This window comes from Oryctolagus cuniculus, chromosome 6 (genome assembly GCF_964237555.1).
Source record: "Oryctolagus cuniculus chromosome 6, mOryCun1.1, whole genome shotgun sequence".
Classification (NCBI taxonomy): domain Eukaryota; kingdom Metazoa; phylum Chordata; class Mammalia; order Lagomorpha; family Leporidae; genus Oryctolagus; species Oryctolagus cuniculus.
Window position 1 is genome coordinate 14,710,907 of NC_091437.1, and position 23,680 is coordinate 14,734,586.

At 46.1% G+C, this 23,680-nt stretch overlaps 1 long non-coding RNA gene across 3 annotated transcripts in view; it reads left to right on the forward strand.

Moving 5' to 3' along the window:
- The window catches only part of LOC103347858 (uncharacterized), an 83,840-nt gene extending 72,439 nt beyond the window's left edge, over positions 1–11,401 (forward strand). For 2 of the 3 annotated variants that reach the window (XR_007918928.2, XR_007918926.2), the window contains 2 exons: positions 4,794–4,904; positions 6,623–9,961. This is a non-coding gene — a long non-coding RNA (uncharacterized lncRNA). The other variant, XR_007918930.2, reaches the window with a different exon arrangement.
- Positions 11,402–23,680: the final 12,279 nt, after the last annotated feature.

Consider the following 23,680-nt stretch of genomic DNA (forward strand, 5'->3'; position numbering starts at 1 on the left):
AAATACTTGGGCCACATTCTTCTGCCTTCCCAGGCACATCAGCAGGGAGCTGGATCAGAAGTGGGGCAGCGAGGATCTGAACTTGTGCCCATATGGGATGCCAGCACCACAGGCAGAGGCTGAACCTTCTATGCCAAAGCCTGGGAACCAACTCTACCTTTCAAATAAGTAAACCTTTGATAACAACAACTAACTCCTTCCCCAAAGTGTCAACACATAAAGAGAGAGGCTACATGGTAGCCCTAGACAATATCCTTGGTACCATTCCTAGTTTCTTCTCACCTTTTTCAGCTTTGGATGACATTTCCATTACCTATTCATATGCACGTATGTGTGTGTGTGTGTGTGTGTGTGTCTTTATTCATTTTTGTTTATTTGAAAGGCAGAGCCACAGGGAGAGGGAGAGTGTAGGTAGGCAGAAAGAAAGGGAGATAGGTTTCATGAGTTGTTTTACTCCCCAGATGCCCACAACAGTCAAGGCTGGGCCAAGGTGAAGCCAGGTACCAGGAACCCAAACCAGGTCTGCCAGATGAGTGACAGGCACTCGGCACATGAGCCAATATCTGTTGCCTCCCAGGTGCATTTGGTGCCAGAAGCTGAGGCAGAGGCGGACTCAAGCCCAGGTGCTGGGATAAGGAATGTGGGGCCCAGCAGTCGCAGCTCACCCCCCTGCGCCCTCAGTGCTGGCCACCGCAGGTCTGTGCTCACTGGTGAGCGTCTTCCTTTTGCTGGAAGGAGTGTGGCAGCAAACACCCGCTGCCCATGAGCACACGCATGTGGTGTGCACTATCAAAGCCTTTTAACAGTATTTTAGTTTTCTTACTTGGTTAGAAAGGTCACTAGAGCTCCGATGGTATTATGGATATTTTTCAGCCTCACTATTTTGTGATAGATGAGATTTCATTTAATTAATTCATTGGAAACTATTCACGGCTAGAAGAACACTTGCATTCTGACTTCAGACAGTAAAGAGAAGGTGCACTGAATGCATGCATGTCATTTTCACAACAGGGAAACTTCTGAAAGTTCATGGAAAAACGCAATTGAAAGAACATGCCCACCATCAATGGAGCGAAGAGACTGACTGGAGTGGGGAAAATATTTGCGAGCTACCTATCTGACAGAGGATTAACATCCAGAATTCATCAGCAACTTACACAAAAAACCACCCATCCAGTTAAGAAATGAACAAAGGACCTCATCAGATATTTCTCAAAAGAAGAAATACAAATGGGCAACATATATATGGAAAAATGCTCCACATCACTAGACATCAGGGAAAAGCCAATGAACACTACAGTGCCGTATTACGTCACTCCTGTCAGAATGGCTGAAGTTCCAAAGACAGAGAGTACAAGTCCTGGCAAGCATGTGGAGAAAGGGGAACACCAATAGCCTGTTAATGAGAATGTAAATTAGTGCAGCTACTGTGGAAAACAGGAGGGAGATGCTTTTAAAAATTAGAAACAGACCAGCCACGTGATCCAGCAGTCCCACTACTGGGTAATCCCAGAAGATACGAACACAGTGCATCCGAGAGATCCCTGCACCACATCCCAGAGCCGCTCACAGTAACCAAAATAGGAAGACAACCAGAGAGTCCATCATCAGATGAGTGGATAGACGATTTGGTATACACACAATGGAATATGATTCAGCTATGAAAAACAGTGCAGCTCTACCATTGATGCTCATAAAATGAAATTGCCTTGAAAAAGCAAAGGACTGAATGGAAGCAAATGGAAAACATCAGGTTGAGTGAAACAATCCAGACCCAAAAGGACAAATACTCCACGTTCTCCCTTATATACGGGCGCTAACATTTATGAATACGTAAATAAAAATGGAAGAAGACAAAGAAACGCCTGTGTGTATCAGTACTGCTGCAAATGCAGTTTTGTCAATCTTTGTTTTAGTGCTCTGTCAAACCAATCATTAAGGACTTTATACTACTATAGTTTCAATGATCTGTGATTACTTTAAGATTTACCATATATGGGGAAAACAGTCATCTTTCCATTCGGTTACTTTTATAGTCCTTGCCTATATTCCTGCTGTACTAGGGTCTTTTTGCTTGTTACACTTTTTATTTGGTAGAGCATTAATTCCTTGATTGTAATGTAAGTTAAAAATCTGTTATCTCAAAAACTGAAAAAGGGGAGAGAGAAAGGGGGAGGAAGTGGGGATGGAGAAAGAGAGGAAGGAAGTATCGTTACATTAGAATTATTTCTACAAACTACACTGACGCTGTTAAGTAAATCAACTAAATAAAAAGTACTGAAACTTATTAGAATAAATCCATCAAAAAAGGATACTGACCTTTTTCTACAAACTCTTTGAAGAAGCCTTACACAATGCAACTCTGCAAATGGGTAAACCACAAAGCATACAATTAAACACCAGTGATGACACCAGCAACCCTAAGACCTACAGCACCCCCTACCAGGGGTGGGAAACCTTTTTTTCTGCCAAGGACCATTTGGATATCTCTAACATCACTTGCCGGCCACACAGAATCATCAAGTTCTAAATTAGCCTGCAGGAGCCATTGACTTTTGAGTCCCAGCTGCGGCGGCCTTGGGAGAGCCAGACCAGATGATTTCATGGCCTTGTACGGTCTGGGGCTGGACCGACTTTTCCCACCCCTGCAAGCTTGGGAAGTTAGCTGTGTGCCCTCTCACCGTGCCCTGTCCAATGCCCACCAAAAAACCACTTAGCTCCCACCCTGGCTTTCCGTTCTCAATCCTTTGCTTTTTGAAGGCAATTGGATTTCACGAGTGTAACTCCTTCAACAATATGAGGGTACTTCAAAGAGCTCACGGATAAATGGAATTAAAATTAATACACATGTATCAAGTGTTTCACAATAAGGAAGCTGATAGCTGTTTGGTGAACAATGGACATGTGCAAACAGCTTTGACTATTACATGCAATAGTTAGGGGATTATTTGCTGACATATATGCGATTATACACTTGGAGTTAGAAAACTCCATCAAAACCCATTCCTGTGTTCGAAACATATGAAAATTCCAGCTTTAATTTGGGAAGAGACTGGTTCTCCAATTTAGGAATGTTCTAGCACCTCAAATACTTCCTCTCCCATTTTTGAACATGTATCAACCCGGTGGTTGGAGAGACAGAATATATGAGAAAACTCAGTAGCCACATTTTCCTTCTAGATTTGACCTGAACTGTGAATTTACCTTGGACTATGTCTTAATAGGCCAGTGTAGTCTTTTCTCTCTCATTTCCCCAATGAGGAGTCATGTCCTTGTGAAGGGTAGTCTAGAAGTTCAGAACAGAGTCTCCACGTGAGCTCCTTCAAGACCCTCGCAAAGCTGAGCGGCTCACTGAACTGGAATTTTGTCACAAGTGATTTAACCTTGTTAAACATCGCTCTCTTCACCTGTAACAGGAGCAGCAAAACACTACCTATCTTACGGAGCTGTGAAGATGAAATGAAAAAAGAAATGCCTATAATAAAAATAAAACATCTCCATTACACTTGGTCGTAAGCTGGCAGCTGGTAAACATCCAGCAGATGCTAATTACTATAATTATTGTGTCAGCACAGATTCTCACACAGTAGTAAAAGCTGGTGAAAAAATTGTCCTTAAAGATCACAGAGAAGAAAGTGACTAGGTCTCTCGATGACCTTGCGTGTATACCTATGTGTGAGTTCCAGAACGTGCAAAACGACAGCCAAACACTCCCAATGAGTGTCCACCCTCTCAACCAGCAACACTTCCCTTGAAGGTGAGTGTGTTCCAATGCAGTAGGAAGCAGGTGTTTGATACGCCCAACAATCAACATATCTATAGTTGTTTGTTGTGACATACTGCAGTTGAAACAAAGAACTAGCAGTGGAACTCTATGTACTTGAGATTCTATGATAGTTCTTAGAATCTACTGCATCTGAAAGCACAAATCCCTCCACTTTGTAAACCTAACACACGTGTTTCCGTAACTACAGATAGACACTTTCCTTATAACTTTGTTCACATTCTACTATTTCCCTCAGCATAGAGCTCACCCGGTACGTTGAAATTACTCAATAGTCAGACCATAACGAAAGCACACCAGCATAATTATGAGTTTGATCACAGAGACCTAAACCTCAATAATTTAGTATTCCATACTTGATATCCATTCTCATTTAGAGCACCACATAACAAGGAAAGACATGCAAATAATAATTTGGTAATTATATTCCAATATTGAAAATACTTAAGTATAGACTTGCTAGTATTTGTGAAAAATGTGAATGTACCAAGTTGTAAAATTTAGATGTTTTCCCTGTGTTTTTTTTTTTTTTTTTTTTTTTTTTACAGGCAGAGTGGACAGTGAGAGAGAGAGACAGAGAGAAAGGTCTTCCTTTGCCGTTGGTTCACCCTCCAATGGCCGCCACGGCCAGCATGCTGCGGCCAGCGCATCACGCTGATCTGATGGCAGGAGCCAGGTACTTATCCTGGTCTCCCATGGGGTGCAGGGCCCAAGGACCTGGGCCACCCTCCACTGCACTCCCTGGCCACAACAGAGAGCTGGCCTGGAAGAGGGGCAACCGGGACAGAATCCGGCGCCCTGTCTGGGACTAGAACCTGGTGTGCCCGCGGATCAAGGCGGAGGATTAGCCTAGTGAGCCGCGGCGCCGGCCTTCCCTGTGTTTTAAACACTTGGTAACTTTCAATGTCTAACTGAGTTATCACAAATTACCTTCAGGGAAAATTCTAACAACTGAATACAGAAATATTTAATCATTTTTGCAACTGAATAGTCTTTTTTTTTCTTCCAGGTGGTGAAGGGACCCAACTATTGACTTGACAAAGAGCATTAAGGCAAGAAAAAAAGAACTAAAAATATTCAACTACGTCATCCGCCACAGTGCCTTTCTTGTGGGATCACAGTACGTTCCTTTCTCACATTCATCAGATCATCTCTTCGGCACTTTTATAGTCTGTGTATTTAAGCTGTGTTAAGAGACAGACAGTGAGCCAGGCTCTTTAGGGGTCCCCTTGTTGTGTGACATCTATGTCATGTGTCCCCCCAACAGTTCCCATGCTTTGTGACTTCCCCAGGAACAGGCACATTTCTAAGGTTGGAGACTCGTCCTCCACCTGCTACCTCCACCATACAGCAGGGATGCCTGGCACTGGCCCACAGCATTCACCACTTTACACAATGTACACGACACAAGCAAAGCCAAAGTATGCATTGCCCATTGTTTCACAGCAACCCCAATTCTCAGCAGTGACTAGAAGGCAGAAAATGACCTTGAACATACAACTGGGAAACCCATATAAAAGTCAGGGTCTATCCAAGCGCTTTCACTGCATGCCTGGTGCACAGTAGGCACGAGCTGGTCACACACACCAGCGCTTTGGGTCTCAATCACGTGCACTCACGGTATGCCATGTGATATGAAGACCCCTATGTTATCTTTTCAAAAAGGGTTTGAAAGGACAGGGAGATAGTCAGGGGTCTCCATCCTACTGGTCCACTCCTTAATGTCCACAATGGCCACAAAGTCTGTTCCTGGCTGAAGCTGAGAGCTGCAAACTCAGCCTTGGTCTCTCTCCTGAGTGGAAGGAATCCGATTCCTTAAGCCCTTACTGCTCCCTCCCAGGGTCTCCATTAGGAGCCAGATCCGGGTATTGACCGCAGGTATTTTGATATGACGCATAGGTGTCTGAATACCCATCTTAACTGTAAGCTAAATGCCAGCCTGCTGTTTGTCATGTTGACACAGAGCCAAAGAAAAATGTGCCTGATCCTCTCTCCCAAATCAACATTCACTTGAGCTTTCCTTCCTGTTTCTGACTCCTGAGTTCATGAAAGTTTGGTTCCACGTAGAGTCAGCGATTTTAGGAACCCTGTATTTCAATCTCATGCTGGCCAAGTCCAGAAGGCAGATTTCAGTGTGAGTTACAGTGTGAAATCTACCTCATTGAGCATCGTAAAAGTGGCGTTGTTGGATGCTTGATTCAGAATTAAGTTGTGGTTGCATGTTTTCACTTCCGGGTTTCCAGTAAAAAAATCAGTGGGTCATTCGCATTTTCACAGGCTGCCCAAAAGCTGTTTACTTCTCTGTGGCTTTCTCATGACCACAGTGGCACCGGGGTTCTGTATGTTGGGCTCTTTCTCCATGAATGACATGGTGAGCTTCAGCTATTGGTCATCTCCTTGACTCTGGACACAAGCTCATTGTGCAAGTGTGTGGTTGTATGTGCCTACGTCTTTATGTATCTGTGAGTGTGAGTGCGTGCATCTATTTGTGTACACACCTGTATAATCTAATTCGCCTTCTGAGCAGAAGGAACCCATCCAGTTGGAATTCTGTTCCCACTATCCGATTTCCACTCAGGACAAGAGGGGAAACACCACTAACTTGAAAAGCTCTGCTCTTCACTGACCTGGATGAGGCTGAATTAGGTGATGTTTTCATAAAATAATGGAAGAGGAGCATCCCTCTAGGGTTCTGAACACTTTGACTAGACCCATATCGACTTAGGAAGGCTTTCCTGTTGTGTTCCCCAAAGATAAAATTAACTGGCAAAGGATTATTCACATGCAACGTAGTTCGTCTCTTGCCCTCACTCAACTCATCTCAATTTCAATCCTTAGGTCCCTCTCCTATGGTGGGGTCCAGGAAGTCTCCACACTGAGCCATTCTGACCACACATTCCCCACTTGGATGACAGACGCATCTGTGACCAGCACCTGCACACTCTAACGTCTACCCTAGAATTCCCCTAAGATGTGTAAGTCGAATCTAAATCAAATGATAGAATTACAAACGAGCCATCTATTTACATAAGCCAGATCATCATACCTTTGTAAGTATGTTTAGAAATATGTTTACAGCTATATAAGGCCTTTTTCCCCCTCTGAGTTATAGGTAGCATGATATATGGGCGTGACCTAAAAGCTCTTAGTGTGACTCCTACTTGTCTTTCTGGGAGTAGGATGAGCCTGTGGAGGCCCAGGTCTTCTCCTGCAACAGGGCAATGGGTACCAGGTTATGGCTGCCTAGGATATTGCAGCCAAGCTTGGCCAAGCTACCAAGGCAACTGTGGATTCAGTAACACTGGACATCATGGGAATGTCTGATACATTTCCCCACATTAGCACTCTTCCTTTCTTGAATGTGATCTATGGTACATTTCTCTAAGAGCAACTTCTTTAAAAAACAGGCTTCAAGGTTTCTGTTGCATTTATGTGAACTACGTGAGTCCCAGTGCTGGAAGGTGCCAGGGGGCTTTTGTGAATGCCAGGCACGCCTAGGTGGGTGCATTGGTTGTCTCTTCCACACCCCACACTGCTCTGTGAGGCTGGAAGACTTCTCACTACGAAAGACGCTAAAGATTCAGAGTGAAGTCACCTCCTGAGGTCACCTGGCACTCAGTGGCACAGCAGAATCCGAAACTGTGTGTGATGGATGAGCTGGGATTTCCTGAGCACACTTCCCGGAGGTCTCTGCTGGGATTTTAGGAATATTCTCCGTAGGAAGATGTAGCGTATGAAAAATCGGGCTGTTTGAGGATAATGGTTATCATAATTTGTAAGGCAGAGTGAAGCGATGCTTTTCTGACTGAAAAATGAAGGCGATACCTCAACATTCAGGCTCACGCTGGGCAGAATTCACGACAGAACTTCAGTTCTTTATATTCAGGGGTTTGGTTCTGCAATCAGTCACCAGAGTTAGCACACAAATAAGGAAGAGGGAAGTAGATGGTATGATGCAAACCATAAGTCATATAGATATGTTTTTTTAAGAAAACTACAGTGTCTTATGATTTTTCTTCTTTCCTTTTTCTACCCGTGGGAGTCATTTTGGTCACTGAAGATGTGCTTTTCACCAAGAAGACATCCTTCTCCTTGGCTTACCCTCTTTTGCAAATGCACGTAAACACACGCACATTCTTGGACCTCACTTTTCAGAGAGCCTCAAAGCCACCTGGAGAGAAGCAGCGCAGGCAGCCAATCAATGGGCATAATGAGAGGGACAGAGAGGGCAGGAGGCTGCCCACCACAGACCTGAGGGGCACTGCTGCTGGACAAACCCGACAGGTTTCCAAGACACTAATCGAGTGTATGAAAAATTCATACCCAGTCTGAGTGAGATATTTTAAAACGGACCTTTACGTAACACATCATCTTCCTTCTGGTCAGAAAGCACACATTTGTTTGGATCGCGAGATGAGGAAGTTGTCTTGGATGACCTGGGCCTAAGCTCAATCCCATGAGTGCTTTCCAGGAGAGGACCAGAGCCCAGAGCTGGGAGAGGGAGGAGCAGCAAGAAGGAGGTGACCTGCTCTTGCTGCTTTGCAAGAGGGAAGAACCAGATCAGAGAAGGAACACAGGCAACCTCTACCAGATGGAGCGGCCCTCAGCCGACAGCCACAGAAAGCTGAGTTCTGGCCAGCCGCCTAAGCCGATGAGCCAACAGCAGCCCCTGTCTGAGGCTTCCCCGAAATGAGTTCTCTCCCAGAGTGTCCAGTGAGGAGCGCAGCCCAGTCCACACTTGGACCCCAGCCCTGTCCCACTGGTCCTGGCCTTCCCATCCACACAACGGTGAGCTGAGAAACCGATTGCATCAGTCAGAGCAACAACAGAAAATCACACTCCTTCTACAGGCTCTGTGCTACTCCAAGCTGTACCAGCAGTGGCCAGGGCTGTCTTCCGGCATCTCCATAGGCAGAGATGTGCACCTGTCGGCTTTGGGAGAACATGCACCCGGAAGCCTAAGTTTCTGCTTGTCTCACAACATGCATCTTTACATTGGTGGGTATTTGATTCCGCTGATTGTCTGTTCCTGGCTTTTGCCCACATTTCTACAGGGTTGTTGGTCTTTTTTTTCTAATAGAATCCTAAGGGCTGTTTGTACATTGAGGAGGTGAGAACTTTGTGTGTGAGAACTGCAACTTAAGTTACCAATTGGTTCATTTGTAAGTAAATTGAAGGGTGCACACTGGCCTCCTTTTCATTGTTTTCTTTGATTCCCATGAATCTTTCATTAGATGGTGGTAGGTCTCTGGATAGCATGAGCTAAGATAACACCACGGGAACACATTTTTGCAGAAAGAAATAAACAAAAAGCAAAGACAGAGGAACGGTTGACAAAGATCTTTCTGCCTTCACCTTCTCCCCTCCAGTCTGAATTACTCTGCTCATGGCTCATTTCTAATGCTGCGACCCGAGGTCCAGGAGTAGCTCCCAATGCTGCAGTGGCCACTGCCCGGGGGAAAAAGACAGCGCATTATAATACCACGGTTGCAGCAACGAGAGCGTTTTGTCACACATCCTTCAATTAAACGTGCATGCTTCGACGTACAGCTGTCTGCGACACACCGCACGAACACTGGGCGCTTCATGTCAGCAGAGGCGTGGGTATCATTATTCCCAGGGAAATGCTGACAGGCCCTTCTCTCCACTGACACCAGCCAGCTCAGGTTATAATTACCCAGGATGCATCACTGCTTTCCCCTGCTATCCACGCAGCCAGAGCTCTCGCTTAGGAGGCAGTGCTGTGTTTATAGGCAAAGAGTTGCTCCTTTTTAATTCAAACCAGATTTGCTGGGAGCTGGGAGGGGCAGGGGGACTAGCGAAGAAAAACTGTTATAATTAGAAGATCGCAAGGAGAAACAATAAACATTTAAAACGATCAGGAGGTGAGCAGCATCCAGCCCGAAACCCAAGGCCAGCGGTGAAGGCAGGCGTTGCTGACAAAGATATCAGACTAGGTTCATTAACTGCCCTTACTGCTTTCAGAATATTTTAAATGCGGCAATTTACATTAAAATGGATTTAGTGGCGCCATCTTCTCATTACTGTCAGTTTACATTTGGGTTCATAAAGTATAATTGTAAATAAAATATGCTTTTCATTACAATGTCTATTTAGTAGAAGATGGTAGGAAATTAGAAGCATAATCGGGATTTAAATTATTAATTCGGTGATATTTTTCAGGTGCCAGATGCAGGCCCTCCACTGTGCATAATGAATACGCATGCTGGGGTTGCGTTGGGCCTCCGTCTCCGTGCCCTGACTCCCTTTCTTCCTCGTCATTTGATTTTGTCTTTGCTTCTTGACCTCGTCACAGCAGCACAGGGTAAAAAGGGTTCCTTGAGCAGTCAGCTGCCTATTATTTTCATCGCATCTCTCCTCTAGAGTTTCAAGGGGGCCCTGATACATAGCACCGGTTTCCCTGGTCTGCGTTGAGAAATGAGAAGTAACCGACTGGGGCATTGAAATAGCAGCTTTATTATGGACAGAGATTGCATTGGAGCATGTCGGCAAGGCTGCGGGACAAACAGTAGAATTTCGCAGATTCAGGGCTGTCCAGAGCCTACTGAACCTGGTTTCCCCACACGTAGAGGGCTGAGTACCAACTCTTCGAAGATACCAGGTCCTGATCAGCCAAACCTGTGGCCATCACTTTATTTAGGAAAGACGTGACAGATGTGCTAAAGAAAGAATCTTGAGAGGAGAAGATTTTCCTGGACTAGCAAGCACAAAATAAATACCCTTAGAAGTGTCCTTATGAGAAAGAGGCAGATGGAGAGGAGACAGACAGAAGGGAAGACGGTGTGACTGGGCAGAGACGGGAATGGTGCAGCCCCAGGCCAAGAGATGCCAACAGCTGCCAGAAGCTAGAAGCGGTCAAGGACAGACTCTCCTGCACGGCCTTTGCAGGGAGCGTAGTCCTGCTGACACTTTGATCTCACCCCGGGGACACTCAAGTTGGACTTTGGGCTTCCAGTCCTGGGACATCAAGCATTTTTTGCTGTCTTCAGCCAGTAAATTTGAAGCAAGTTTTTACAACATCCTAAGGAAACTATTATGCTCCCCAAGCATCTCTGGCTGACAGCCCTAGGAGATGCTGAGGATGAAGACTCCCAGGAGGAAGAAGCCCTGGGAGGGTCACTCGGGCCCATGATGCCTTGCGTCCAGGCTCATCAAGCAGGCGGCTCACCCAGCTTCTAGGGAGACACAGTGATTCAAGGGCAGGGAGCAGCTTGGATGCATCAGAGATAAATCTCTCTTCATGGAGCCACTCCTCACTTCAGATCCACGGACATCCCCAAATCCCAACAAATGCAATGCTCAGACAGCTTTTGGCATTCAAATATGATTGTTATTGTCAAATGCAAGCAAAGACTAACTTTCCTGTCTCTATAAGAGAGCTTCGAAGGCCAGGAATGACATCTATGGTAGCACGAGAACAAAGGTTGTCCATAAAGTCTGCTTCACACCCACCTTCCACACTGCACGCCAGCAGCAAAGAAGGGGAAGTTGTTAATCTCTCATCCTGGTTTTATTATTTGTTACTTTTACTTATTCATTTGAAATGCACATCCATGGGGGGAGAGAGAGAAAGAGAGAGAAAGAGGGGGAGAGGGAGGAATGGAGGGAGGGAGGGAGCGTGAGAGGGTGAGAGGGAGGGATACAGGAAGACAGCTCCCATCATGGAGGAAGTTTGCTTATAAATATCACTTGCTATGAAGAGACAGTAATGAAGCCACTGGAGCAATTGTGGCATTGGTCCAGGAAGATACAAATAGGCCAACAGAACTGAAAGCCTTTGTGTACATACAGCAGGAAAAATCAACTGAATCTCAAACTCTCACTCACTCCCTCCTCCAATGCACTCACAACCCACGTCACTTGCATGACCCCTACATGCGTGCAGGTTTCTTCGCATCAGCAACTAAGCAATGATTTCTAGGCAGGTGTGCAATGCAGGTCTGATGTTCTCTACCCAGGAACAGCTTCAGATCCTTTGCAGCACCAGTCCCAAGCCCTACACTCCTTGGAGTCAATGAATTTACTTGAATGGTTCACAGGGCTCAGGAAAACATACATCTTTGCAAGTTTACTGTAAAGGCTCTTACACAGGTTCCGGTGAAAAGACGAACAGGGCCAGATATGGGAGGAGGAGCTTGGAGCCGCCTGCTCTCCCCGTGTGCACTACTTCCCAGGAACCTGCACATGTCCTGCCACCTGCTAGCTCTCCAAACCTTGTTCTTTGGGGGTATTTATGGAGACTTTAATGTTTGATCACAAACATGATCAAAGCCTGGATAATTGTGATGTGATGAAATCTGACGGGACACCAAGGTCATCAGCCAAAGTCAACACACCAGGTGGGGAAACCCCGTAAGACTCGTCTGCCCGGATTCTTCAGCAGTTGTTTCTCCTGGCCATGAGGCCGAACCCTTCTGAAAGGCAGGCTTTATTGTCTACTCTCAAACAAGGCAGGTCAGAGAAATGCGCCGTGGTCAGCAGCTCCAAGGCGGGGTGAAAGGGTAGGGTGGGGTGAGAACGGAGTTTCTATGACTCACTCCCCGGGGAGGAGAAAGGCAAGTCTCTGTGGTTTCCCTTGGGGAGGGAGTTATGAGCCAGGAACCGTGGGTGAAAACAAAAATTTATATAACAAAGTCATAGCCTTGAGACAGCCCAATTTACATAATGACATTTACTGTATTATAGCTGTAGTGTTGCGGATCAGTGGGGAGTAGAGTCTTCTAAAAAATCATGCTCAGGCCGGCGCCGCGGCTCACTAGGCTAATCCTCCGCTTTGCGGTGCCAGCACACCGGGTTCTAGTCCCGGTCAGGGCGCTGGATTCTGTCCCGGTTGCCCCTCTTCCAGGCCAGCTCTCTGCTGTGGCCCGGGAGTACAGTGGAGGATGGCCCAAGTGCTTGAGCCCTGCACCCCATGGGAGACCAGGAGAAGTACCTGGCTCCTGCCATCGGATCAGCGCGGTACGCCGGCCGCAGCGCGCCGGCCACGGCGGCCATTGGAGGGTGAACCAACGGCAAAGGAAGACCTTTCTCTCTGTCTCTCTCACTGTCCACTCTGCCTGTCAAAAAAAAAAAAAAAAAAAAAAAAAGAAGTCATGCTCAGACAGTAGATGTCTATCTCAAAGTGGTTACTACAACAGGACCCCCAGGTCATGCAGTTGTTGGGAGAATTATTTTTACATGCCAATTACTTCTGGGTAAATGAAGGGAAGTAGCCTTATATTAATTTCATTAATACTATTGACAGGCAGAGTTAGACAGAGAGAGAGAGAGAGACAGAGAGAAAGGTCTTCCTTTCCCGTTGGTTCACCTCCCAGATGGCCACTACAGCTGGCACGCTGCGCCGATCCGAAGCCAGGAGCCAGGTGCTTCTTCTGGTCTCCCATGCGGGTGCAGGGCCCAAGGACTTGGGCCATCCTCCACTGCCTTCCCGGGCCACAGTAGAGAGCTGGCCTGGAAGAGGACCAACCGGAACAGAACATTAATACTATTTCTAACGCTAAGGAGCCCCATTCATGGTGCTAGGCTTTTTCCCAGGGGATCATTTTTCTTCTTCAAGGATTTAGAGAAATTCTTTGGAAACTAAGAAAGTGAGCTCTTTTTCATAATGAATAGAAAAATGTCCTTTGTACTTGCCATTTAACATAATTTCATTTTTTAATTTTACACAGTGTTTCTAATTTCTACCTAGTCAGTCATCATTTGTGATGCCTTGGTATTGTATTATATTGGAAACAGAGGCTCTCCTATGTTGTGTTTATAAATATAATTTCCCATTTTTTCCTTCTAGCTTGTGTGTGGTTCCACTGCTTATATCACTCGCTCATCTGAATTTTTTTTCTACTGTATGGAGGAAATATATTGTCAGTTTGTTTCTGATAGCTCAATATATTTCTTTTCCTAGGTTGGTTTCTATTTTACAACTTTGCTGAATATACTATCACAAACTTCAAAGATAAATAGTTTCATTTAAAATCCGGGAAAAGTTCAAAGAACTGAGTAGTTTTATATTTGGAGAGAATCAATGGTCTTGGTTGCTAAAAATTGCTCTCTTCAAACACCTAATTGTGCCAATGGGAAGCAGTATTTGGGTCTTCTGTGTTTGGAATAAAGCATTTCTATTCCCTCACTAGTTCTTAGGGGTTTACCAAAAAACATGCACGGTGCTCTTGTAGCCTTGCGGAGAAAAGCAACAGGAAGCAGTGGATCAGAAATGGAGGAAACAGGTGAGATTTAACTATGTTTTTGCATTTGAGTCACTGTTGAATTCCTCTCTACCTCTATTTTTCAAGTGGCTCAAAGTATCAGAACCCTGCAGATATGAATTCATAATTTTCCTCTGTGCTGCTCATTTACTAACTCATTTTTCTTCTTTATTTTGACAGCCCTCAAATATCCTAAAAGAAAAAAATGTCTGCATATTGCAGAAGTGCCATTATCATAGATGAGTGTTTGGGACCACACTACAAAGGGCTGTCTTTTGTTCTTCCTGATTCTGACGGTGACTTTGAGTGTATGTGCGTTCTTTCAACATCTGCAATTTGGCTTCTTAGCGTTCAACATTCATGGTAGCTGTGCCACGTCCCTGAGGTCACACAGCCCAGAGGCAAGCATCCGGGGAGCCCACCCTGAGCTCTGTGCCTCTCTCCTTTTTGTAGCCATCTAGAAAGTGCCAAGCTCATTTCCTACTTCTGGTTACCCCTCTGCTTCTCATTCCTCCAGCTATCAGTTCAGCACTCTACCAAAACTGCTTTCCACTTTAGACCACCTGGCTCCATTTTGTAGCAGGTTGTGTGTTCTATCAGAGCAGGGACATTTGCCTGTCTTCTCTTCTGTATCCAGTGCCAAGTACAGAGACGTCCCTCCAAGGGCCCCACTGTAGGAATGTTCACGCCTTTGGGAACCTTCAAATACTGTTCTTAGTCTTCATTGCCAAAAGTCTTGGTTTTTCTTCCTTCACCTTTGAGTCAGATGTCAGATTTCACCAAGGTCAAGTTCTGCCTCTCCTCCTCCACACACTCTGCCTGGCTGATGGCTTCCACAGTTTTATTTGCTACAGATACACTGATCACTCCTATTTCTCCACCTGCAGCCCTGTTCTCTTTCTCAAACTTCGGACAGGCATTACTCCACGTGAAGCTGAGAAGCGACCATATTCTGAATCAACTGGAGTATTTGTTTTTCAACATAGATTTCCTCCTTTTCTTTCCTGAGCAAGAACATTTAGGGTTGTGTCGGGATGAGCATTCTCAACCGACTTCACGCATGCTTTCATTTCTTGCAGGAGTGTTAGATGCACAGCTGGCTAGAAGTAGATCCAACATGATAGTTTCAATTCTAGCCAACTGACCGCCAGGACAGGTGTGCTGAGGAGGAATTGACTGCTGCCAAGGAAACATCATGGAAAAGTCGGGACAATGTGGACTTCAAAGATGAATAGGAGCCGGCACCACAGCTCACTAGGCTAATCCTCTGCCTTGCGGTGCCGGCACACCGGGTTCTATTCCCGGTCGGGGTGCCGGATTCTGTCCCGGTTGCCCCTCTTCCAGGCCAGCTCTCTGCTGTGGCCAGGGAGTGCAGTGGAGGATGGCCCAGGTGCTTGGGCCCTGCACCCCATGGGAGACCAGGAGAAGCACCTGGCTCCTGCCTTCGGATCAGCGTGGTGCACAGGCCGCAGAGCGCCAGCTGTGGCGGCCATTGGAGGGTGAACCAACGGCAAAAGGAAGACCTTTCTCTCTGTCTCTCTCTCTCACTATCCACTTTGCCTGTCAAAAAAAAAAAAAATGAATAGGAACCCCCAAACCATTTCCCAAATCCAGTGCTAATATCCTACTTCCCTCTATCTCCAGTGCTAGTATCCTAGTCCAAGCCACCATCACCTCTCAGAGTTACCATGGAAATAATGGCAATTAGGTGATCTTTATCATCATCATCATCATCATCATCATCACCATCATCATCAGAACAAGGAGGAAAAAGCAGGAGACAGACCACCCTGATGTCTGATGTTCATAGGATACTGAAAGGATTTAAGTCTTTACTACATGCTTCCTACTTATCACACAACGAGGACAGCAGCCTCCTCACTGATACCCTTCTTCTACTGGGGCTTCCCATAATCCAGCTTCCACACAGTCAGTTTGGAAATGTAAATGCGACGATACCTCCATGGACTCTGTGATGCACAGGGACTAATGCTCCCATGGCTCACCAGGGCACAGAGAGTAAAATCCAAGCTTCCTGCTGGGGCTCACGTCTCTCTCTCTCTCTCTTAGATTTCTCCATTTTCATTTTCCCCACACCACTGGCCTTTGATCCTTCTTCCGTGTCACCCTTGGGGCTGCCCTGGGACCTCAATGCTCGGAGTCTCTTCCTCCGTGCCACCTCCTGATTCCCACTTGCCCCTTCTTCCTCATTGCTTTGCCCCCTCCCCAGTCCAGAGAGACCCTGCAGCCCCTAGCCCATCCTCTACAGCCTACATTCACCCTTCCTGGCATTCAATATTCTCCAAAAGGAGCTTCCTCACTGAGTTACCAATTTTTCCATCGTCCCTACTGCAAAGAGATGGTGTCTCTTCGTACACACTGCTGTCTTCCTGACCACCCTGTAGAGTGCTTATCCACAGGAGACACTTGTTGGAGGTTTCTGGAATGCACGAGTGAGCAATGTTTGGACACTTGGGGTGAATACACGATCATCATCTTGAAATCTGACACACGGAAGTGCAGGGAACTGCTCTGCAGGGTACAAACAATAGATATCGTTCCTTCCTCGGTGCTGTGCTCTCTTCTTGAAGTCACTGTGGCATGAGGGTACTTCAAAAACTTCATGGAAAACTGATTTAAAAGATAATGAACATGTCCTTGAGTTTTTTCCAGTATCCTTACAAAAATGTGGATCGTTTCTACCTCTCTGAAAAGTAAGCAACAGTAGGTGGCACGTATTTAAACTTGGCAAGGCCAGTAAAACCAAAAAACTTCCCTTTGAACCTTCATTCACTTGAATATTCAAGAAGCTGTTGGCACTTCTTTTTTTTTTTTTTAATTTTTTTTGACAGGCAGAGTTAGACAGTGAGAGAAAGAGACAGAGAGAAAGGTCTTCCTTCCGTTGGTTCACCCTCCAAGTGGCCACTACGACCGGTGCACTGCACCAATCTGAAGCCAGGAGCCAAGTGCTTCCTCCTGGTCTCCCATGCAGGTGCAGGGCCCAAGCACTTGGGCCATCCTCCACTGTACTCCCGGGCCACAGCAGAGAGCTGGCCTGGAAGAGGAGCAACCGGGACAGAATCTGGCACCCCAACCGGGACTAGAACCCGGAGTACCAGCTGCACAGGCAGAGGTTTAGCCTAGTGAGCCATGGCACCGGCCTGTGGGCACTTCTAAATTGAGCATAGTAATTCTGTAGGTATCTTCTTCACACCACAGATGGACAGAGAAGCACCGATTCCTGTGCTTTACGTAATGGTAATGTATGCACGTTACACATAATGTAAACATCATGTGTTTACATAATGGTTTGCATTAAGTGTTATTATTTACCTAACTATGGCTAATTCTTACATAGCATAGTTTTTAAAAGAAATTGTTCTCGTTGAAAAATTATTTGTAATCAAAATGCCCAGAACAAATAATTGAGCATATTCTTAGTCACTGACAGTTTAAGAATGATTTGGCCAAAAAATCAAAGAAGGAGGTAGAGGAAGAGGGAGATATATATATATATATAGAGATAATGATAATGGAGATGGAGAATGAGGAAGAGGAAGAGGGGGAGAGAAGGAAGGAGGAAAGAGGCAGGGAATGAAGAAAGCTCACAAGGAGGAATCAAGAAACAAATGGGAAAAGTGTGCTTCTGCATGCCCAGTGTTGTGCATGGCTGTGAAGGCCCATGTGCATCAGTCAATGGAGTGGAAATTCTGCCTGACTGCAAAGGTGCTTAAAAATCACTGGTCTCCGTCTTGCTGGAAGTGCCTGATTGTGACTGCACCAGGGGAGGAGAGACTAATACACATTTGGCGATTAGGAACATACGGGTCTCATTTGAGGGCCAATGAGACTAAAGAGTTAATTGTGTATCCATGTCAGTCATCATCAGTCAGTCAATCAGGCAACTAATACCTTCAGGGGTCATGAATCTAACAGGACTGAAGTTGATGGGCGAGCTGACAGCGCAAGGCCTCCTTCCTGATAACAGGGTGTGTGAACCAAGCCATTACTTGCTCGGCAGATGGCACAGAGGAAGCTTTGCTCCTGGGTATTTCTGATTTGACAGTGACAGCAAAAGCTGCACGGGTAACCTCTCATGCACTTGGTAGAGTTCTGTTAGCAGCTGCCAGTCCCTTTTACGCGGGGTCAGAGCGTGAACAGGGTCTCATGTGCTAAATCCAAAAGGGACCCCAGGGCTGCCCTAAACCAACCCCACATTTAACAGTGCAGGCACAGAGTCCTCACGTTGTGGGCATGTTCTGTTCAGGACTCACATTTCTGCTCATAACCGAGACTTCTGTTTAGTGCACAGCCAGCCATGCACACATGTGTGTTAGTGCATCCATGTATTCAACCAATTGGTGTTCAGAAATCTTTGGGAAAAAAAAGTTGGCATCTATACTGACCATGTACAGAATTTTTCTTGTTGTTCGCCCCTAAACAACTAATGATACAGCAATTGCATCATATTAAGAGTTACAAGTAATTTAGAAATGATTTCAAGTATATGGGACGATGTGTGTTGTTTCTATGAAAACGCCATGCCATTTTTTCTAACAGACAAGCGGCCAAAGGTTTTGGTATATGGGGGTTCTGCAGTCAATCCCCATGGATACCAACACAGTACATGATTTTAGAGGTGATCATTTGACAACAGGAATTTTTATGTCTGCATTCCAATTGATGAGATGGAGAAATCCAGTTTTGCGAAGCACCATGAGTACAGCAATCAGATTCTTAACATGCAACACAACAAGGCGTATCTTCTGAAAATTTCACCCAAGGAAATATGAAAAGCATTGCAATGATTCCCAAAAGTTTCTTTTTAAAAATGGCTAGTTGAGAAGCAACTAAGAAATAGGTTCTACGTAAACTATTTTTAAAAAAGCAATTATGCAAATCAAGTCTTTCTTTCATTGCTTCTTATCAGAAGTCTAGCATAGAATCCCATGGAAAGTTCTAAAAATCACATATGCCCTGTCCCCATCACAGACTACTCAATCAGAATCTCTATGCTTGGATACCACATCTGTGTGCTTTTAAAAAAATCACCACAGGATTTCAATATCTACTTCATGTCAATAATGTGGAAAAATCCCACTGTGTTACAAACGCGGGATGGAGAAGTAAAATTACAGCATCCTCAAGTGTTAGAACCTCTGTACCAGATGTTCCACCACTCCAAACATCTTTGCAGCCATATTGCATAAATAGACTGCAACGTGACCAGATGCTGACACATGGAACCGTTATATTTCAATTATAAGTTTGGGTTAGAAATTGAGACAGCAAGAAAACAGCAACAAAAATCAACCGAGAATTCTAAACCCTTCTTAAAGCAGCCAAGGGGGTTTCTAGTATTTCTTCCCCCATTCAATCATTGGCCAAGCCTGTTTCCCAGGAACCCCTCTGCCTGGTCCAAGTCCTCTATCTTTGATCTCCAGTTGGCATGGAGTGAAGAGTGAGGTCAAGGTAATGGGCCAGGAGAGACAAAGCAGAGGAACAGGAGGTGTGGAGAAAATTCAGAGTGGATAATTCACCCTTGGAGATGCCGGAGTCGCCTAGAAGGAGCAACACAAAGGCTGACCCTGAGCAAATGGGAAAGGTAGGTGGACTGGGGGTGAGTCACAGCCACATCACCATCGGAAGCGGCCGTCTTCAAGGTGTCTTTCACACCGAGTTGAAGAATAGCATACACTTCAGAAAAGCAGATTATAGAGAGGTCTCCGGGACAGTGTCTTTCTTTTTTTTCTCCCTCTTTCTAAGGTCAAGGCTTTCTTATTTTCGTCTGAGCTAACAGTAAGCCAACAGCTTACTCAGAAGGCTCAGCTAGGAGTTGAGGGTTAGAAAGGTCGCGAACGGAACTCAAGCTTCCACCCCCATCTCTCCCGTGTTTTGTCCTCTGTGCTCCTGATGGGGATAAAGTTCTCTTGCTGAGGACAACAGAACAAAGAGAGGAAATGCAAGGACACTATGACATGCTCGCTTGCCTATCACAGTCTGGTTTCCTGGCAGCAATCAACACCCTTTGTTCCGACCTGGCATTCGGCTCCCAGGGAAACCCAACCCAGCCCCGAGTGCGTTCCCCAGCGGATGCCTTGCTTTTGGAGAGAAAGCAGTGGAGTGCACTGTTTTGTATCGGGTCCCTCTTTTAACAGCCTGGCCTTCAACGACAGCACTCAGAGCCCTGAGATACGCCTGTGCTTTCCCAGCTGCCGGCAGGACAGCAAAGGTCACCTTCTACTTTGTGACAGCATTTTCATTAAAAAGCCCTCTTTCATGGACGTGACACCACCACGTATGAAGTTTCCACCAAACGTGCACAAAGGCCAAAGCGACCTGTACAGCAGAGGAACCAATGATACATCCCGATTCCAACAGCCTCCCTAGTGGCAAGTGCTTTGAAAGCCCCTGATGTCATCCCACCCTTCAGCCTAGAGTCTCTGCGTTGTGTCTAACCTTATCCTGCTTTTATTCTGAGACTCAAAACAGAAAACAGGATCATGTACTCGCGATGAGCAGAATACAGCTGTCCACTAGCCCTGTTCTTCACGACAGCTTCCAGTCCGCAGAGGACTCGTGTCTCAGTCTGCTCTCTGCTGCTCTAACAGAATCCCACTGACTGGCTCATTCATAAAAAGAGGTGAAATGTGTTTCAGAATTCTGAAGGCTGGTCCGACATCGAGGTGTTGGCCTCTGTGGAGGGCTTCTAGCTCCATCCTGACATGGCAGAGGTGTCAGACAGGTATAAAGAGGGGAGGAGAGAGAAAGATCCCTTTGTAAAAACACCAGTCCCATGATAACAAACCTACTTTCACACACAGGCATTACGTCATTCAGGAGGGTACCCGCCTCTTGGAAGTCCCACGTCTCAATACCCCCACAACGGCAACTGCAGTTCAGTAAGAGTTCTGGAGGGGACATGCAAACCACAGCACTCGGGGAACCTGATGGAATGTTAAGGAGAATCATTATCAGGATGTTAAACTCTAAAAAGAAGCACATTGGGAAACACGCTTAAACCCTACTTAAAATATTCTTCCCTGTGTCGCTGAAAGTTTACGGGTGTGACACGACGTCGCTTACTGATGGGAGTCAATGACCAGCATCCAGCTTTCTAGTTGCTGAGACACTGTTCTGTCCCTCAAGTAATGACAAGGATTTCAGAATGGAACCCGAAGCTCGGACGAAGTCTCGTTTAAGAAGTGAGGTATCCAAGCGGCTCAAGAGAAAAAAGCTGGGAAGTGTTGTGGGCAGAAGATGCTCACTCCTGTGGTTCCGTGGTCCAGTTTTGGACAATATTTGCTTTTGGGGGAAGAAGAACTCTACCCTGCAGCATTCTCAAATCCCCTTGGCAAATTGCAAAGAAGCCAAAACCTCTCCAAAGTCCATTCTTCCTGTTACCATGATGAGCAGGTTCTTACAGGAAATAAACACGCAAGAAGGCAGGAAACTTTCTTGCCAAAGACAGTTTCACAGAGGCAAATGGGGCAAAAGTGACTTGAGAGTAGGTCTCTCTGGAGCACTCTCATGAGAAAGCTGAGGAGGAAAGGAGGGTGTTGGCTGGCTCCCAGGGCGATTCACCGATGATGGGTGCCATGCGCCCAGGGAGTTTTCTTCATCCCTCAGTTTGCTGTCTCGCTTGTTGGTGGCATTGTTGGGTTTTTCTATATAGACATTTTCCCCTTGGGTTCCCTTGCATTGCATGTAAATTTCCTACTTGCAAGCCCTGATACATTGTTCTGTTCTAGAAACTAAAGAGATGGTTTTCCTCTGGAATGTGTCTTTCTTCAGCCTTGCAGTCATCCACATTTTGCAACATCTAGCTGACTTCCAAATGTGCCCACTTCATACAGCTCCGCATCTCCCTTATTCTGTAGGAGAACAAGCACAGTGCAGTGGAGAATAGGGGCTTGAGATTCGGAACTCCTTCCTGCTTTTTAGAGGTGTTTTCCTGAACAGAAACCACTTCACCCGCTAAGCCTCAGTTCCGACAGCTGGGAAATGGAGATGCTGTGAATGGCTTTTCTGGTGATTCCTAAAATCATTTAGTAAAAAGTCCCTCAGAACAACTGACTCATAGTAGGGAAGCTATGCACGCCCTTCCCTTTCCTTTTCCCAAATTCTCCAGTTCTGTTTCCCTCCCCTCCCTCCCCTCCCCTTCCTTCTTTCTTTTTTTGCATTATTTCCTGATAAATGCCGATTCCTTGGAAGGTGAGGTATTGGGACCAGGTTGCAGACAAGGAGGAAGAGAATTGCTTAGCCATTTCTTTGGGTGTGTGTTTCCTCCTATGATCTAAGTATCTGAGCGGCAACTGGCATTTTGAGAAAGAGTTCTCACATCACTCCACTCGTGATTTGCATCTTAAACTGCACGAGAGAGAACCGGGAGCCAGCCTGTTAAACACAGATACTGCTTGGAGTCTCGTATTTTAAGACGGCTTATAGCTCTTCCTTGAGGCAGTTGACATCTAGACGTAGCTCCTGTCTTAAGGGCTAGGAACACTATTTTAGCATTGGGGCTGTTTGTTGCAAAATTAACTGCCCACTTGCAAGCTTCCAGAGAATGGAAGAACAGGGCCCCCGCTCATCCTTTCAGGCTTAAGGGTGGCCAGGTCTTCCTGCTGTTATTCCACATGGACTCCATCATGATTGGTTCCTCCTGGCCAAAGGCCCGTGCATTTAAAGCATACTTTTCAGTCGTGGTTATCCATTATGGTTACCTAAGTAGACATCAAAACCCTCTCATATCATGATTCCTCTGCAGATCAATCACACTGGATACTCTTGAGACTGACCTTGGGAATGGGCATTTTTTAAAATTATTTATTTGAAAGTCAGAGTTAAGCAGAGAGAAGAGAGGCAGAGAGAGAGAGAGAGAGAGAGAGAGAGAGAGAGAGGTCTTCCATCCGCTGGTTCACTCCACAATTGGCTGCAATGGCTGGAGCTGCGCTGATAAGAAGCCAGGAGCTTCTTCTGGGTCTCCTGTGCAGGTGCAGGGGCCCTAGGACTTGGCCCATCTTCTACTGCTTTCCCAGGCCATAGCAGAGAGCTGGATCGGAACTGGAGTGGCCAGGACTCGAACAGGCACCCATTTGGGATGCTGGCACTGCAGGCAGCAGCTTTATCCTCTACTCCACAGTGCCAGTGCCAGGGATGGGCATTTTTAAGCTCGCCAGATGATACCAGCCTGCTTTCAGGACTCAGAGCCACCACATTAGACAGCAGAGCCTCACCCCTGCAGTGGACCACGTTGGGGTTCTAGTCTCACACTCAAACCCCAACCTGGCAAGTAACAGGCTCTTTCCCTTTGTCTTGGGGCTCTGCTCCCGTTGCCCCTCACTCCTGAAATTATCAGTTGATTATTGCAGGCTGCAGAACGTGATAGGTTATTCATACATCACGACCCACAACCAATTCAAAGACAGTCGAGCATCGAGGCTCTCAGCTGGGAGAGTTGGCTGTCAGGCTGGTTTGAGTCAACAATTCTCACCTCCGGTTCAGGAGTGCGATTTTAAGAGATGAAAACTGAAATGCAAAGCAGCAGCTCCGCCTCGGGAAGTGTGCACTCAGGTGTGGGGAGAGCGGCGCGCAGCCCAGTAATGGGACTTCTGTGTGCACTTTTCCCTTACAGTCTCATTTCCATACAAAAGCCAGAGTGATCTTCTAAAAA